Source organism: Pan troglodytes, chromosome Y (assembly GCF_028858775.2).
Source record: "Pan troglodytes isolate AG18354 chromosome Y, NHGRI_mPanTro3-v2.0_pri, whole genome shotgun sequence".
In the NCBI taxonomy this organism is placed as follows: domain Eukaryota; kingdom Metazoa; phylum Chordata; class Mammalia; order Primates; family Hominidae; genus Pan; species Pan troglodytes.
The window spans coordinates 17,133,979-17,152,821 of NC_072422.2; positions in this window are offsets into that span (position 1 = coordinate 17,133,979).

Consider the following 18,843-nt stretch of genomic DNA (forward strand, 5'->3'; position numbering starts at 1 on the left):
TCTCAAAGTGGGGGCTGAGGTTGTTTGCCCTTTGCAGGAGGCTTCTGACAGGCGTCATTGAACAATGTGTGGACTCCAGCACAAGGCATCTCGTTCTCTCAGGTGAGCCTCTATTTTTCTTTGCTTTCTTGGGGAATCCACAGTGACACACAGAGACACTACTGGACACCATTTCCAGGCTTGCCATCACCACAGACAGCCTCTGATAGACTGTCTCCACCTCATCTGCACCTATGAGAGGCCAGTCTGAGGAATGAGAACACTGCTTCACCTTGGACTTCCCTTTGTCATGATTCCTGCCTTTCCCAGAGAGCCCCTGCAAGGCTTAGGATGAAGGGAGGCAGTGAGGGCAAGAGTCCAGCCATCTGTCACTGACACCTGCCTCTGGGGTCTCAGGTATGATTCTGTTACTCAGAGAACCCACAACAACACAACAGAATATATTCCAATCCCCATGGACCTGATTCTTGCACACAGCCTCTTTGAAGAATGGAGTCAGAAGTGCAGTTTCCAGTGACCACATCACACTGTAGAAATGCCTTCTCTCCAGCAGGACCCAACCATGGAGATGGCATGAAGGGTCCCTGAGTTCAAGACTTTTAGCATCTTGCAGGGGGTTTTGACAGGGAGCCATTTTTACAATACCAGGCTCATTCTGTCTGTACCATTTTCCACTGCTGAGGCAGGCTTATAGCTCTGAGAGCCTGGCACCAGAGCCTGACTCACAAATATGCATGTGCCAGTCTTAGGGCACCAGGCCTGATTGTGAGCTCTGGCTAGCATCAAAACAAATGTCACTGCTGCCTAGGGACAAGCCTCTGAAGCTTGACAGAGAAGGAGACCTCCATGGCGGTGAGTCGGCGGTGGACTCTCACCTGTCTTCTCTGTGGGATATGTGGGATATTCCCATAATCCTAGGAGAGGGCAGGCATGAAGCAGCCTGAAAAAACATCAAGCACAGTCTTAGGAATAAACCATGAAATCTCTAAGGATCCAAAATTATCTGCGGGATTCCTCAGGCCTGCCTAGTCTTTGTAGGGGTGAGTGTTTTTGAAACTTGCTCCACTATGATTTCTAGGTACAGCACACCTGTGTTCCCTGGGGTTATTCTCTCCCTGGTATGGCTTCCTGCAGACCTCACAGGCTCAGCAGCTGCCAGGTTGTGAATTTCTCTGGAATTATTTTGAGTGTGGATGTCTGCATGTGTGTGTGTGTGTGTGTGGCATTATGTGTTTGTGAGTGCTTATGTGTGTGGGTGTGTTTGCCTGTAAGTGGAGCCTGCTTAAAGGAATGTGGCTAATGCACTTCAGCACTGCTTCTTCTTCTTGTTGTTCTTCTTCCTCTCCTTCTCCTCCTTCTTCTTCTTCTTCTTCTTCTTCTTCTTCTTCTTCTTCTTCTTCTTCTTCTTCTTCTTCTTCTTCTTCCTCTTCTCCTTCTTCTTCTTCTTTTCCTTCTTCTTTTTATGAGTCTCCAAACCTTTTGGTTGCCAGTCTGTGTGGCTCTGCTTGGACTGCAGGGCTCCATGTTCTTTATCTTTCTGTGGATCTGAATCTGCAGTGAACTGGGAGCCAGGCTGAAACCCACCAGCTTTCAAATTGCATCCCCCTGCACAATAAAACCACTCTTCTAGAAAGAAGAGGAGCCTACCACATGAAAAAACAGACATCTCCCAGTGCTTCATTGTCCTGTGGCCCACCCAGGGAGAAACACTAACAGTCCTGTCTGCAGTGCCCCTTGAATTTACCTTGAATTCGGTTCCCAGGAGATCAGGTGTTTCACATCATGAGGGGCACTTCTCCATCATCTTCGGATTTCATTCTGGGACATAGAGTGTGAGACACAATAAGTTCAGAAAGGGGTGAAGATACAGACTGGTGAAGGGTGGATGGGGTCCTGCAACTTCACCTGCAAAATGATTGAAGACTGATGTCACAGAAGTTGCTTCCAGCTCCATCCCTGTATTCCATTAATTGCACAAGCAGTCCACACCATGGCCCGGTGTTCAGGTGAGAGTATTCCAACATGCAAGGAATATTTGGAGTGCAAATTGAGGCCATCCTGGTACACTCCCGATTTGAGAGCTTTCATACCCAGAGCCAAATGGGAATGGAATGGATTGATGCTGGCTGAGATGTGGCCTCCACAGTTGCCTCTTCTTTTCCTGACTTCTATGTTTCTTGTAGGCCTAGTGTTTCCTGGTTATGGCTTAAAGACTTCCACAGTAAACTTTTCCCAGTTCATAGAGAATGATCCTCATGGGAATCCACTGTGTGAGAGTTTCCTTCTAAACACTGTCAGTTTTGATGACTGGGCAGATTTGATAATTTTAAAACCATAAATTTCCATTACATCCACCAGCAAGGACACTTTTGTTCTCCCACTTCTAACAAAGGGCTGCATGATTTCTGCAGGATGAAAAGCAGGCAGCTGTGTCGGCTTTTGCCTCGTAATCTGGCACCTTTTTCACTTCATTTGCATGGCCTTTTCATTGTGGAGGGGCTCCTTCACTGGGCTGTTGCTGCTTGGAACTGCCTCTCCCAGAGATCATTAAGCTGCCAGAAATTTCAGAGAGCAAAAGGGACTTCGGGTAGGTTGGCTGTGCTCCATGTTGTGGGTTGTTGTCCCCTTGTGGGGACTGAGGTTTTTTTGCACTTTGCAGGAAGCTTTTGGGTCCTCTGACAAGAGTCTTTGAACATTGCTTGCATTCCACCATAAGGTAGCTCTTTCTCTCAGTCGAGCCTTGATTTTTCTTTGCTTTCAAGGGGAATACACAGTGCCCCTTAGCAACACTACCGGACACACTTTCAGACTTGGCACCACCACACACGTCTCCAAGATACTCTCTCAACCTCATCTGCACCCGCAAGAAGCCAGTCCGATGTGTGAGAATATGGCCCCACCTTGGACTTCCCTTGTCGTAGTATTTGCCTTTCCCAGAGAGCTCCTATGAGGCTCAGGATGAAGGGCAGCAGTGAGGTCAAGAGTCTGACCATCTTTCACTGGCACCAACCTCTGGGGTCTCAGGCATGTTTCCATCACCCAGAGAACCCTCAAAAACACACCAGACTATATTCCAATCCCCATGGGACCCTACTTTTGCACACAGCCTCTTTGGAGAATAAAGTCAGAAGAGCAGTTTCCAGCGACCACCTCACGGTCTCAAAACGCCTCCTTCTCCAGTGGGATCCGACCACGGAGATGGACCAAGGGGTCCTGAGGTCGAGGATTTTGGTGCCCCACAGTGGGTGTTTGCAGGCATCCTTTATTTCAATACCAGGCCGGCTCTGCCTGTACATTTTCCTGTGCTTAGGCAGCCTGACCGTTCTGCTAGCCTGGAGGCCTTCCCTGCCTCATGAATGCGCATGCGCTAGACTCAAGGAAGCAGTCCTGATTACGAGCCCTTGCTTGCGTCAAAACGAATGTCACAGTTGCCTAACTACAAGTCCCTGCAGCTTTGTGGCAAAGGAGACCTCCGTGGAGGTGCGTTGGCAGTGGGCTTTTGCGTCTTGTCTGTTGGATTCACCAGATAGTCCCATGATCCTAAGAGAGGGCAGACGTCAGCCAGCCTGAAGAAACCTCAAGCACAGCCCCAGTAATAAATTGAGAAATCCTGAGAATCCAAAAGGATCTGCAGAGTTCCTCAGGCCTGGGTGGACTTTGTAGGGGTGGGTCTTTTTGAAACTTGCCCCACTGTGATTTCTAGATACAGCCCGCCTGTGGTCCGCGAGTTTGCTCTCTCCCAGGTGGGGCTTCCTGCAGAACCACGCATCCTTGGGAGCTGCTGGACTGTGTGTTTCTCTGGGAGACTTGCAAGTGTTAGATGTTTGACTGTGTGTATGTGTATGTGTGTGCGTGTGCGTATGTGCCGGTAAGTGGAGTCTGTTTAAAGGAATGAGGCTAACACACTTAAGCACCCCCCTTTTTTTTGTCTCCCAACCTAGTGTTGTCCTGTCTGTGTGGCTCTGCTTGGGCCGCGGGGCTTGTCTTTATTTTTCTGTGGATCGTGAATCTGCAGCAAATTGGTAGGTGTGCCATGACCCGCTGGCGTCCAAATCACCTCTGCCAGCAGAACAACAACAAACACTTTTCCTTTCTAGAAAGAAGAGGAGCACACCACACCATAAAACAGGTCTCCCAGTGTTCCATTGTCCTGCAGCCAACCCAGAGAGAGACACTAGCAGTCTTTTCCACAGGGAAACACACAAAGCCACACACAGATGCAGACATCCAAAACTTACAACACTCCGACAGAAAAACACAGGCCGGCATCTCCTGAGGCTGCGTGGTTCTGCAGGAAGCTTCACCTGGGAGAGAGTAACCTTGGGGAACTCATGCAGGCTGTATCTAGAAAACACAGTGGGACGATTTTCAAAAAGACTCACCCCTGCAACGTCTAGGTAGGCCTGAGGCATTCTGCAGATCCTTTTGGACACTTAAGAGATTTTGTAGTGAATTCCTGCGGCTCTGCTTGAGGTTTCCTTAGGCTGGCTCACATCAGCATTCTCCTAGCCTCATGAGATTATCCTGAGGATCCCACAAACAGTACAAGCGAAAGTCTGTGGCCGACCCACCTCCGCAGATGTTTCCTTCTCCGCTAAGCCACAGGGACTTGTCTCTAGGCAAAGGTGGCATTCATTGAGACACCAGCCAGAGCTCACAGTTCAGGTCTGGTGCCCTGAGACCAGCGCATGCGCATTCACGAGGCAAGGTTGGGCGCCCGGCTGTCAGAGCTGTCAGCCTGCCTAACCAGAGGAAAATGGTACAGGCAGAGCGGGCCTGGTATGGGAAAAAAGGCTGACTGCAGTAACCCACTGTGGGACACTAAAAGCGTCGACCTCAGAGCTCCGTCGGGTCGTCTCCGTGGTCTGGTCTCGCTGAAGGAGGACACATTTTGAGACTGTGAGGAGGACGCGGGAAACTGCTTTTCTCACTCCATGGCTGAAAGAGGCTGTGTGAAAGAATCAGGTCCCATGGGAATTGGAATATAGTCTGGTGAGTTTCTGGGGGGGTCTTCGGGTGATGGAATCACACCTGAGACCCCAGAGGCGGGTGTCTGTGGAAGATGGCCGGGCCCTTGATCTCACTGCCTCCCTTCATCCTGCCCTCACAGGGGCTCTTGGGGAAAGGCTGGAACCATGACAAAAGGACGTTCAAGTTGAAGAAGTGTTCTCACACCTCGAACTGACCTCTCACGGGTGCAAATGAGGTTGAGACAGTGTCTCAGAGGCCGTTTGTGGAGATTGCAAGCCTGGAATGGTGTCCAGTAGCACTGTTGAGGGGCGATGTGGACTCCCCAGTGAAAGCAAAGAAAAATCAAAGCTCGCCTGAGAGAATGAGCTGACTAGTGCTGGAGACACAGCAATGTTAAAAGATTTCTGTCAGAAGACCCTAAAGCCCCTGGCAAAGTGCAAACAAACTTGGCCCCCAAAATGAGACCACCACCCACAACCTGCAGTGTAGCCAGCCTACCTAAAGTCTGTTTTGCTCCCTGAAATTACTGGCATCCAAAAGATGTGTGATGATAGGCAGTCCCACTCAGCAAGACCACGATGAAAGATCCACTCAGCAATGAGAAGACCATGCAGATGAAACGAAGCAGAGGCTACATTACCAGGCAAAAGCCAAACACGGCTGCCTACTTCTCATCCTACAGGAATCATGCAGCCTTCCGAAAGAAGTGAAAGAACAAGAGTTTCCTTGTTGGCAGCTGTAAAGGCAATTTACAGGATTAAATTATCAATGAGGCACAGTCATTAAAACCTCACAGGGTTTAGAAGAAAACACTCAGGCAATGGATTCCCGTGAGGGTGGTTCTCGAGAATTGGGAAAATTTACTGTGGAAGTCATTGGGTGGAGACCCAGGAAACCCTAGGCCAATGAGGAACATGGAAGTCAAGAAAAGAAGAGGCCAGTTTGGAGGCCACACCCCTCCCAGTATTAACCCATTCCAGTTCCATTTGGCTATGGGTATGAAAACCATACATCCAGACTTTGCCAGGATGGGCCCAATTTGCACTCAAAATGTTCCCTGCATGTTGGATTACTTCCACCTGAACACCGGGTCATGGTTGGACTGCTTGTGCAATTAACAGAATAGGGGGATGGGGTTGGAAGCACCTTCTGTGTCATCTGTCTTCATATTTTTTTTGCAGTTGAAATTGCAGGACCCATCCACTCCTCACCAGATTGTATTCTCACCCCTATCTGACCTTATTTCTGCTCACACTCTATGTCCCAGGATGAAATCCCAAGACAATTGAGGAGTGCCCCTTTAACCTGAAGTACCTGCTCAGCTAGAAACCAAATTCAAGGTAAATTCAACTGGTCCTGCGGACAGGACTGCTAGTGTCCCTTGCTGGGTTGACCGCAGGACAATGAAACACTGGGAGATGTCTGCTTTTTGGTGTGTTGGTGTGGTGTGTTCCTCTTCTTTCTAGAAGAGTGTTTTGTTTTGTTTTGTTTTGTTTTTTTGCAGGGGAAGGTGATTTAGACACTGCGTATTCATGATCCACAGAAAAATAAAAAAACATGGAGCCCCAGAGCCCAAGCAGAGCCAAACAGACAAGCAACCAAAAGAAAAGGTGAGGGACTCAAATAAAGAGGATTGAAATGTGTTAGCCACACTCTTTTAAGCAGACTCCATTTGCAGGCACACAGACACAAACACACAATGCCACACACACACACACACACACACACACACACACAGAAATCCTACACTCACAGCACTCCCAAAGGAACACAGAACCTGACAGCTTCTGAGGCTGCATGTTTCTGCAGGAAGCCCTACCTGGGAGGGAGCAATCCCAGGGAACACAGGTGGGCTTTACCTAAAAATATCAGAGGGGCAAGTTTCAAAAAGACACACCCCTAAAACATCTAGGCAGGCCTGAGGAATCCTGCAGATGCTTTTGGATCCTTAGGGATTTTGCAGTTTATTCCTAGGGCTCTGCTTGACATTTCTTCAGGCTCGCTCACATCTGCCATCTCATAGGATCATGAGATTATTCTGTGGATCCCACAGAGAAGACAGGCAAAGAGTGCACCACCAACGCACCTCCACAGAGGTCTCCTCTGGAGTTCAAAATCAGGAATGGTTCCCTGAGCTTAGCTCATGAACATTCGTGAGGCAGGCTCTGGTGCCCAGATGTCAGAGCTCTCAGCCTGACTAAGCAGAGGAAAATGCTACAGGCAGAGACGCCTTGGTATCAGGAAAAATGATGCCTATGAAAACCCACTGTGAGACTCTAAAAGTCTCAACCTCAGGGCCCCTTTGGGTCATCTCCGTAGTTGGGTCCCACTGGAGGAGGAGGCACTTCAGAACTGTGAGGTGGTCGCTGGAAACTGCTCTTCTGGCTGTATTCCTGAAAGAGGCTGTGCGTAAGAATTAGGTCCCATAGAGATTGGAATAGAATCTGTTGTGTTGTTGGGGTTCTTTGGGTGATAGAATTACACCTGAAAGCCCAGAGGTGGGCATCAGTGAGAGACGCCCGAGCTTGACCTCATGGCCTCCCTTCACCCTGGGCCTCACAGGGGCTCCCTGGAAAAGTCAGGAACCATGACCGAGGAAAGCCCAAGGTGGAGCAGTTGTCTCACACCTCAGACTGGTCTCTCCTTGGTGCAGATGATGTTGACACAGTGTCTCAGAGGCCATCTGTGGTGATAGTAAGCCTGAAAATTGTGTCCAGCAGTGCTGTTAAGGGGCATTGTGGATTTTCCATGAAAGCAAGAAAAAAACAAGGCTTGCCTGAGGAAACAAGCTGCCTTGTGCTGGAGTCCAAGCAATGTTCAATGATTTCTGTCAGGGGACCCAAAACCCTACTGTAAAGTGCAAGCAACTTCAGCCCCCAAAATGTGACCATAGAGCAAAATGTGGAGCACAGTAAGCCTATTCGAAGTCCCTTTTGCTCTCTGAAACCCTGATAAGCTATACAATCTGTAGTGAGAGGCAGTCCCATCCAGCAACAGCTCAATGAATGAGCCCCTCCACAGTGAGAGAGCCATGCAGATTTAATGAAACAGAGCCTCGATTACCCGGTAACATGTACACACAGCTGCCTTCTTCTCCTCCTACAGGAATCATGCAGGCCTCTGATAGAAGTGGTAGAATAAGAGTTTCCTTGTTGGTGGCTGAAATGGGAATTTATCGTTTTAAAGTATCAAAACTGTCTAGTCATTAAAACGTGACAGTGTTTGGAAGAAAACGCTCATGCAGTGGATTCCACTGAGGGTCATTCACCAGCAACAGGGAAACGTTTAGTGTGGAAGTCATTTAGCCAGACCCAGGAAACCCTAGGCTGACCAGGAACATGGAAGTCAGGAAAAGAAGTGGGGAGTATGGAGGCCACATCCCACCCAGCATCAATCCATTCCACTGCCGTTTGGCTCTAGGTATGAAAGCCCTTAAATCAGGAGTTTGCCAGGATGGCGTCAATTTGCACTCCACATGTTCCTTGCACGTAGGAGTTCTGCCAGATGAACTCCTGGCTATGGTGTGGACCGCTTGTGCAATTAAGGGAATGTGGGCATAGAATTGGAAACACCTTCTGTGTCATTTGTCTTTATCATTTTGCAGGTGAAGTTGCGGGACCCCTTCCCCTTGTCACCAGATTATATCCTCACCGTTATCTGACCTTATTTCTGCTCATATTCTATGTCCCAGGATGAAATCCCAAAATGAGGGAGGAGTGTCCCCTCAAAATGTATAGCGCCTGATCAGCTGGGAACTGAATTCGACGTAAATATAGGGGCCCTGAGGACCAGACTGCTAGTTTCTCTCCCTGGGTTGGCTGCAGGAAAATGAAACATCGGGAAATGTCTGTTTTTTTGGTATGGTGTGCTCCTCTTCTTTCTAGAAGAGTGGCTTTTATTGCATGGGGAGATACCTTGGTCACCGGCAGGCTTGGCCCGCCTCCAAAATCACTGAGGATTCATGATTCACAGAAAAATAAATAACACAAGCCCGACAGCCCAAAAGAGCCACAGAGACAGGCCACCAAAAGGTTAATATACTCAAAAAAAAAAAAAAAAAAAAAAAACACTGAAGTGCTTTAGCCACATTCCTTTAAGCAGACTCCACTTAATGGCACACACACACACAGATACACAAACACACAATAACACACACACAGGCAGACATCCAACATTTGCAACACTCCCACAAAAACACATAGCCTGTCAGCTCCTCAGGCTGAAGGATTATGCAGGAAGCCCCATCTGAGACAAAGTAACTCCAAGGAAAAGAGATGGGCTGTACCTAAATATCACAGATAAGACAAGTTCCAAAAAGACACCCTTCCAACATCTAGACAGGATGCAGATGTTTTTTGATCCTTAGGGATTTGGCAGCTTATTCCTGGGGCTCTTCTTGATGTTTCTTCAGGCTGGCTCACGTCCTCCCTATCCTAGGATTATGGGACTATCCTGTGGATCTCACAGAGTAGACAGGTGAGAGACCTCAGCCGATGAACCTCCATGGAGGTCTCCTCCTTGGGAGTCTTCTCCACAAAGCCGCGGGGACTTGTCGCTAGGCAAGAGTGACATTCACTGTGACTCTAGACAGAGTTCACACTCAGGACTGGTGCCCTGAGACTAGCTTATGTGGATTCCTGAGACAGGCTTATGTGTCTTGCTGTAACAGCGTTCAGCCTGCCTAAGCAGAGGAAAATGGTACAGTCGGAGCTGGCCTGGTATCAAGAAAAAGGCTGCCTGTGAAGACCCATGGCAGAACAATAAAAGCCTCGACCTCAGGGCTCATTTGGACCATCTCTGTGGTCGTGTCCTGATGGAGGATGAGGTGTTTCAAGACTCTGAGGTGGTCACTGAAAACTGCCCTTTGAAATCCATTCCCAAAAGAGAATGTGTGTCTGCAAGAATCGGGTCCCATGGTGATTGGCATATAGTCTGTCTGGTGTGTTGTTGATGGTTCTTTGGGTCACAGCATCATACCTGAGACCCCAGAGGCATTTTTTAGCAAAGATGTCTGGGCTCTTGACCTCACTACCTCCATCATCCTATGCCTAGCAGGGGCTCTCTGAGAAAGGCAGGAACCATGAAAAAGGCAAGTCAAAGTTTGAACCATATTCTCACACCTTGGACTGACCTCTTATGGGTGAAGATGAGGTAGAGACCACGTCTCAGAGGTCATCTTTGATGATGGCAAGCCTGAAAATGATGTCCAGTAGAGCTGTTGAAGGACACTGTGGATTGCCCATAAAAGCAAAGAAAAATCAATGCTCACCTGACAGAATGAGCTGCACTGAGCTGGAGTTTAAGCAATGTTCAATGCTTCCTGTCAGAGAACCCAAAAGCCTCCTGCAAATTGCAAACAACTTCAGCCCCCACCATGAGACAACAGGTCGAAACTTGGAGTGCAGCCAGACTCCTCAAAGTCCCTTTTGCTCTTTGAAATCCTGGGAAGCAAAATAATCTTTGGTGAGAGGCAGTCCCATCCAGCCACAGCCCAATGAAAGAATACCTGCTCAATAAGATGACTGTGCAGATGAAAAAAATCAGAGGCTAGACTACCAGGCAAAAGCCAGACAGGGCTGACTGCTTCTCACCCTACAGGAATCATGCAGAATGCCAATAGAAGTGAAAAAAAAACAAGAGTTTCCTTGTTGGTGGCTATGATGGAATTTATGGTTTTAAAAGTATCAAAGCTGCCCAGTCATTAAATTGTGAAAGTGTTTAGAAGGAAACACTCATGCAATGGGTTCCCATTAGGGTCATTCTCTGTGAACTGAGAAACATGTATTGTGGAAGTCATTGAGCCAGACATAGGAAACCCTACACTGACAAGAAACATGGAAGTCACAGAAAGAAGGGGCAAGTGTGGAGGCCACTTCCCATCTACTATCAAACCATTTCATTCCCATTTTGCTCCCAGTATGAAAGCCTGCAAATTGAGAGTTTGCCAGGATGACCCCGGTTTGCACCCCAAATATTTCTTGCACATTGGAATACTTTCATCTGAACACTGGGCCATGGTGTGGACTGCTTGTGCAATTAAGGGAATGTTGGGATGGAGTTGGACGTACCTTCTGTGTCATCTGTCTTTATTTTTTTGCAGTTGAAGTTGTGGGATCTCATCCGGTTCCCACCAGATTATATCCTCACCCCTGTCTGACCTTGTTGTTGCTCACACTCTATGTCCCAAAATGAAAACCCAAGACGATGGAGTATTGCCCCCTTATGATGTGAAGTAACTGCTTGGCTGGGACCTGAATTTGAGGTAAATTCAAGGGCCCTATGGACAGGACTGCTAGTGTATCTCCCTGCATTGCCTGCAGGACAATGAAACACTCAGAGATGAATGTTTTTTCATGTGGTGTGCTCCCCTTTTTTCTAAGAGTGGCTTTCTTTTGGAGTGGGAGGTGAGTTTGACACTGGTGGGTCTCAGCCTGCCTCCCAATTCACTGGGGATTTATGATCCACAGAAAACTAAAGAACATGGAGCCTCACAGCCCAAGCAGTGCTGTACAGACAGGCCACCAAAAAGTTGGGAGACTCAAAAAAAAGAAGTGCTAAAATGTGTTAGCCACATTCCTTTAAGAATACTCCACTTATATTCTAACATGCACACACACAGACACACACACACACGCAGACATCCAACACTCTCAATACTTTCACAGAAACACACAGGCTGGCAGCTCCTGAGGCTGTGTGGTTCTGCAGGAAGCCCCATTTGGGAAAGAGCAACCTCGGGGAACACAGCCAGTATACCTGGATATCACAGGAGAGCAATTTCAAAAAGACTCAACCCTACGAAGTCTAAACAGGTTTGAGGAATTCTGCAGATTGTTTTGTATTCTCATGGATTTCACAGTTTATTCCTGGGGCTCTGTTTGATGTTACTTCCGGCTGGCTCATGTCTGCCCCCTCCTGGGATCATGGGACTATCCCATGGATCCAACAGAGAAGACAGGTGACAGTCCACTGCTGACACACCTCCACGGAAGTCTCTTTAGCTGCCAAGCTGCAGGGACTTGTCGCTAGGCAAAGGTGGCATTCATTGTGAAGCTAGCCAGAGCTCACAATCAGGCCTGGCGCCCTGAGACTAGTGCATGCACATTAATGAGGCAGGCTTGGGCGTTGGCTCTCAGACCCGTCAGCCTGCCTAAGCAGAGGAAAATGGCAGAGGCAGAGTCAGTCTGGTATCAGGAAATAAGCTGCCTGTGAAACCCATTGCAGGACCCTAAAAGTCTCAACTTTGGGGGTTATTCAAGCCATCTCCATGGTTGTGTTCCACTGGAGGAGGAGGCATTTCAAGACCATGAAGTGGTCATGGAAACTGCTCTTCTGATTCCGTTCCCAAAGGAGGCTGTGTGAAAGAATTGGGTACCATAGGGATTGATATATAGTCTGGTGTGTTCTGGAGGGGTTTTTTGGGTGATAGCGCAGACCTGAGATCCCAGAGGTGGGTGTCAGCAAAAGATGACAAGGCTCTTGACCTCTCTGCCTCCCTTCATCTAGGGCCTTGCATAGGCTCTCTGGGAAAGGCAGGAAGCAAGACAAGGCAAGTATAAGATCAACACTGTTCTCATACCTCGAACTTGCCCCTCATGGGTGCATATGAGGATGTGACACCATCTCAGAGGCTGTCTGTGGTGATGGCAAGCCTAAAAACAGTGTACAGTAGTGCTGTTGAGGAGCACTGTGAATTCTCCATGAAAGCAAAGAAAAATCAAAGCTCACCTGAAACAACGAGATGCCTTTTGCCAGAGTCCAAGCAATGTTCAATGATTCCTGTCAGAGGACCCCAAAGACTCCTGCAAAGTGCAAACAACTTCGGCTCCCACAACAATACAACAATCCACAATCTGGAGTGCAGCCAGATGACGCAAAGTCCCTTCTGCTCTCTGATATCTCTGGCAGCTAAATAATTGGTGGGAAGAGGCATTCCTATCCAGCAACAGAACAATGCAAGAGCCCCTCCACTATGAGAAGGCTATGCAGATGAAATGAAACAGAGGCCAGTTTACCAGGCAAAAGCCAGACACAGCTGCCAGCTTCTCATCCTACAGGAATCATGCAGCATTCCGACAGAAGGGGGAGAATAGGTGTTTCCTTGTTTGCTGTAACAGGAATTAATGGTTGTTAAAGTACCAGAGCTGCCCAGTCAATAACAATTGAGAATTTTTAGAAGAAAACGTTCATGCTATGGATTCCCATGAGGGTCATTCTCATGAACTGAGAAACATTTAGTGTGGAAGTCATTGAGCCAGACACAGGAAACCCTAGGCTGGAGAGAAACATGGAAGTCAGAAAAAGAAGAGGCAAGTGTAGAGGCCACATCCTACCCAGCACCAATCCATCCCACTCCCATTTGGCTCTGGGTATGAAAGTTCTCACATTGGGAGTTTGCCAGAATGGCCCCAATTTGCCCTCCAAATATTCTTTGCACGTTGAAATACTCCCACCTGAATTCTGGGCCATAGTGTGGACTGCTTTTGAAATTAAGGGAATGTTGGGATGGAGTTAGAAGCACCTTTTGTGTCATCTGTCTTTATTTATTTATTTATTTATTTTTGCAGGTGAAGTTGCTGGAACCCATTCTCCATTCAGCAGATTGTATCCTCACCCCATGTGACCTTATTGCTGCTCACACTCTATGTTCCAGGATAAAATCCCAAGAAGATGGAGAAGTGCCCCCCTCATGATGTGAAGCATGTGTGCAGCTGGGAACCAAATTCGAGGTTAATCCAAGTGGCCTTGCAGACAGATCTGCTAGTGTCTCTCCCTGCGTTGTCCTCAAGATGAAGGAAACACTGAGAGATACCTGGTTTTCGGTGTGGTGTGCTCGTCTTCTAGAAGAGTGGTTTTTTTTTCTGCAGGGGGAGGTGATTTTGGATGCTGGCAGGTCTTGGCCCACCTCCAAATTCACTGGGGATTCAGGATCTACAGAAAAATAACACGGAGCCATGCAGCCCAAGCATAGCCACAGAGACAGGCCACCAAAAGTTAGTGAGGCTAAAAACAAGAAGCACTGAAGTGTGTTAGCCCCATTCCTTTAAGCAGACCCCACTTACAGGCACACACACACACAAAATGCCACACACACTCGACGTCAAACACTCGCAACACACCCAGGGAAACACACAGCATGGCAGATCCCGAGGTTGCATGGTTCTGCAGGAGGCCCCACCTGAGAGACAGCAACCCCAGGGAACACAGGCAGGCTGTACCTAGAAATCACATTGGCGTAAGTTTCAAAACCCATACAACCTCTAGGCTGGCCTGAGGAATTCTGCAGATCCTTTTGGATCCTTAGAGATTTTGCAGTTTATTTGTGGGGCTGTGGTTGATGTTTCTTCAGGCTGACTCCCATAAGCCCTCTGATCGTGGTTGACATTTCTTCAAGGCTGGCTCACATCTGCCCTCTCATAGGATCATGGGACTATCCTGTGGATCCCACAGAAAAGACAGGGGAGAGTCCACCGCCAATGCACCTCCGAGCAGGTCTCTTTCTCTGCCAAGCCGCAGGAACTTGTTGCTAGGCAACAGTGACATTATAAGGCTAGCCAGAACTCACCGTCAGGCCTGGTGCCCTGAAACTAGCACATGCACATTCTTGGGGCAGGTTCAAGCACCCAGCTGTCAGAGATGTCAGCCTGCCTAGGCAGAAGAAAATGCACAGGCAAAGCTGGCGTCATATCGGGAAAATGGCTACCTGTGAAAACCCACTGTGAGACCCTAAACATCTCGACCTTAGGGCCCCATGGGCAACCTCCATGGTCTCGTCCCACTGGAGGAGTACACATTTCAGTACTGTTAGGTAGTGGCTGGAAACTGCTCTTCTGACTCTATTCCTGAAAGAGAATGTGTGTGCAAGAACCAGATCCCACGGGGATCAGGATATAGTCTGTTGTGTTGTTCAGTGTTCTTTGGATGATAGAATCATATCTAAGACCGCAGAGGCAGGTGTCAGCAAAAGATGGCCAGGCCCTTAATCTCACGGCCTCCCTTCATCCTGGGCCTCACAGGGGCTCTCTCAGACAAGCAAGAACCACAAGAAAGGCAAGTCCACCTTGGAGACACGTTCTCACACTTTGAACTGGCCTCTCATGGGTGTCGATGAGGTTGAGACAGTGTCTCAGAGGCTGTCTGTGCAATTCCTTATACCCAGAGAGAAAAAAATCACTTGACAGCATTGTTGGGAAACCAGCCCCACACTGCCCAGCAGGTACCCCGAGTCCACCGAAGACAAAGGAATTAGAAAGAGACAGAATGAGAGTTTAAAAGGCAGGTCCAGGGGACCAGAGAATTGGAGTCTTGTTCATGGCCTGGAGCTCTCAGCCTCCACCCAATTTATTGGTTTACAAACTTTTTGTTCATAGGGCAGATAGGAGGAGTAGAAAGGATGAGGGGAAGGATTAATCAGTGAAGGAGAACTCGTGAGTCATTCAATAGGATGTATAGCAGTGGCGGTTTCTGTGAATTTCCTTGAGCAAAGGTGTGTGTCTAAACTACTTAATGTATTTAACTTATCGGGACTGAAATGGGTGGGAGTAGGTTTCAGGAGAAGCCAAGACATTTGATTAGACTCCACTGCTTCAAGGGAGTGTTATTTCCCTGAGCAAGCTGTGGCATACCGCTGAGCTGTTATGCTCTCCAGGCATAAGGGCATGAAGGCAATAAGGAGACTTTTCCCCTCAGACACCATCCATGGCTCCCCATGGGAGTCTCACACAGGGGAGACCAACTCATCTGGCATCCCAGAAACTCTCTTTTCCATATGTCCCACTTTTTTGTCCCCATTTTTTTTTAAAATTAATAACCACCATTGCTATCATAGCTCATTCACGGTGTCTGTCTTCTCTCCCAAGGTGCTGTCCGCAACTGTAGACTAAAAAAATAAATAAATAAATAAAAGCATAAACAGACACAAACCAAAATAATATTTGCAGTTGATGATCCACCTATGGTTTTAATTCACTTTAAAGGATTATTGTTAAAAAGGCCATCAGTGGCTCTAGCAAGAATATCAGCTCCAGGCAACAAGCTGAGATGAGCCTGAGATGCTGCAAAAAGTTGTTTTTTCAGTTTAGCAGTATCTAATGTTAAATTATCTTCTCCTGGTAGGCGATGTCTAATCAACTCCCAATGGCGTTCAGTGGTATTATAAGAGCTAGGAGGAAACAAAAATCAGAAGTATTCCAATCACTTTGCATTTGAATTCTCTGCTCCAAGCTCATAGTCTGATCACCCATTCAAATTACTGTTTGATGAAGATCATTAATTTGATTTGCCAATTTTTGATCTATTTGGCTTTGGGAATTCCAAAGCTTGGAAAAATTTTTCTGTCAACTATCCACAGAGCTCACAGTTTGAATAGAAGAATGCAAAGCTACACCAGCAGCAGCAGCTATAGCTGTGACCGCTATAAGGCCCGTGATGACAGCTATTAAGGTAAATATGAATCTCTTTGGTCTATTAAGTATTTCTTTTAGTACTGCAGTGATAATATATATGGAGGAAGAGGCGTCTCAAGGTCTATTGAGGGAAACAGGTATCCAAACTCCTTCTCAGGCCCTAACCAGTAAAGTGCTGTTATCTTTATTAAAGGTAGAATTAATGCAGGTAAAAATATGACAGCTGAGGCATGATATGGTTTGAGAGTCAAGTAGGATATTAACTTTTCCTGCTGCTAACATAAAAGGAGGTTTAACACAACTCTGCAATGGGACTGTCTGATTAGAGATCATGGCTACAACAAATCAAAGTTTTTCACTATGAGTCTCTGTTTTATATTCTCCTTTCCAAATCCCAACTGGGGTTTGAGCCAACATTAATTTCCACAATTCTGGATGTTCTGGACTTATAATTGGATCAATCATTTTTGGCTTTGGAGGAGCCATACCATTCTCCTCCCACTTAATAGGGCAATTTGTTTCAATTCTTCTATATAATTTTAGTGCATTATCTGGGAAGTCGTTTGCAAAGGAGCCTCTCCAAAATCTTTGCTGTGTCCGGTACAATTTACGGCAAAGTGACCCCTAGGGGCCCAATCAGTGATGATTCCAATGGAATTATTTTGCAATACTGCAGCGCTGTTTGCAATACAATCTTCCCAGGTTAGCACCTCTAGATTTTCAGACCATTTAGTGGCCTGCCTGGTGCAGGACTTCTTATTAGGTTTAAGTTTATTAATCTGATGATGTGTCATAACATAGCCATGCTCAAGGTATTTAATAGTGTCCAAAGACTGAAATGTTCTTCCACTGATTACATGAATAGAGGTCTTTCATCCATTATGTTCAGGGACATAAACCATCCAATGTTGTTTATCATAATTTAAACATCCTGCTGCTGGCCCCAGGCAGATGGGAGGAAAGTGATAACCAATGGAAACATTCATTAACATTCCTTCCTCCTCTGGATGAGTAGGACCTTGGTTATCTATTGGTCCAGGCATCCAGACACTATCATTAACATAACCTCCACTGGGGCATCTAAACTTGTAACAGGCCTAATCAGTGGTGGGAATGCAATGTAGGTCCAATAAGTGTAATTTTGATCTGCCCCACTGCAGGGAGACTCACCACCAAGGAGATTACCACCATCATAGCTACCATTAGATTACTGGTGGTCAGCAGCTTGTGCTGAGACCACAGGTTCTCTTCTTCAGTGTGAGCTAGTCTCTTCATCTGCCCCCAGGTCGGTGGAGTTGCTTGGTAAGTTTTACTGGTTTCCGTCTGCTCAACAGAGATGTTCATCTGAGCCATCTGATGAACTGGGGTTGTAGGGACTTTCTGAGGTCTTTTCCTCTTCCTCGAATTCTGGCTCCTGGCACAGCTTAAGATGTCTTGTGGGTACCCAGACAAGAAGTTGATTCTCTTCTGGTGAGATACAACCAAATCCTCAATCCCAACAAGACCCACTGGGGCCTTTTGTTTGGGCCGGTTTTTGGGCCATTGATAAACGCTATGATTGACACATCTGCTCCTGTATCGACCAGAGCCTCAAATTGTTTTCCTTTAATAGTGACCTACAAATAGGACTATTGTCAGAGACTTGATTTACCCAATAGGCAGCCTTGCCTGCTGAATTTGTGCTTCTACATCCTCCTTTTTTTCTGAGCTTTCTCCTATCTTAACATATGGTAAAAACAACAGCTGAGCTATTCTGTCACCTGGATTAGCACTCCAGGGAACAGTGGAGGAGATAACAATTTGAATTTCTCCCTGGCAATCAGAGCCCACTACCCCAGTATGTACTTGAATTCCCTTTAATTTTAAGCTGGACCTTCCAAGTATAAGTCCCACCATGTCCTTTGGCAATGGGCCGTAAACTCCCGTTGGGATCTTCCTGGGAGTCTCCCCAGGAAGGAGGAATACAGCTTTTGTACAGCATGTATTTACTGCCCCACTTTTATCTGTGGAGGGGGACAATTGCTCTGCATTTGTGCAGGGATAGACTGGGCTGGGAATCCTCTGTTTGGGGTCAGGGATGACCCACCCTGAATTGGGAATGCCCTGTTTTGAATCAGGGCCTGGTCCTGAGTTTTGCCTTTTTTGGCTCTTTGTACACTCTCTTTTTGCATGTCCTATCTGTCCCCAATTATATCAAGATCCAGGGAACACTCATGTGTTTTTTGTTACCCTTAGTCCAGCCATTGCCTGAGAAAGGAGGCTGGCCTCATATAAGGGCTCCTCACTGCCATCACAGGCTGTAATATATTCACTTACAGTTTTTTCCTCATTTAGATCTGCCTTTACCTTAATAGATCTAATTTCTGCCTGACATTCTCTATTCACAGTTTCATAAGCAAGCAGCTGAATGATCACTTTCCTGGCACAAGAATTTGAAATAGTCTTTTGAGCAGCTTCTTGCAAATGG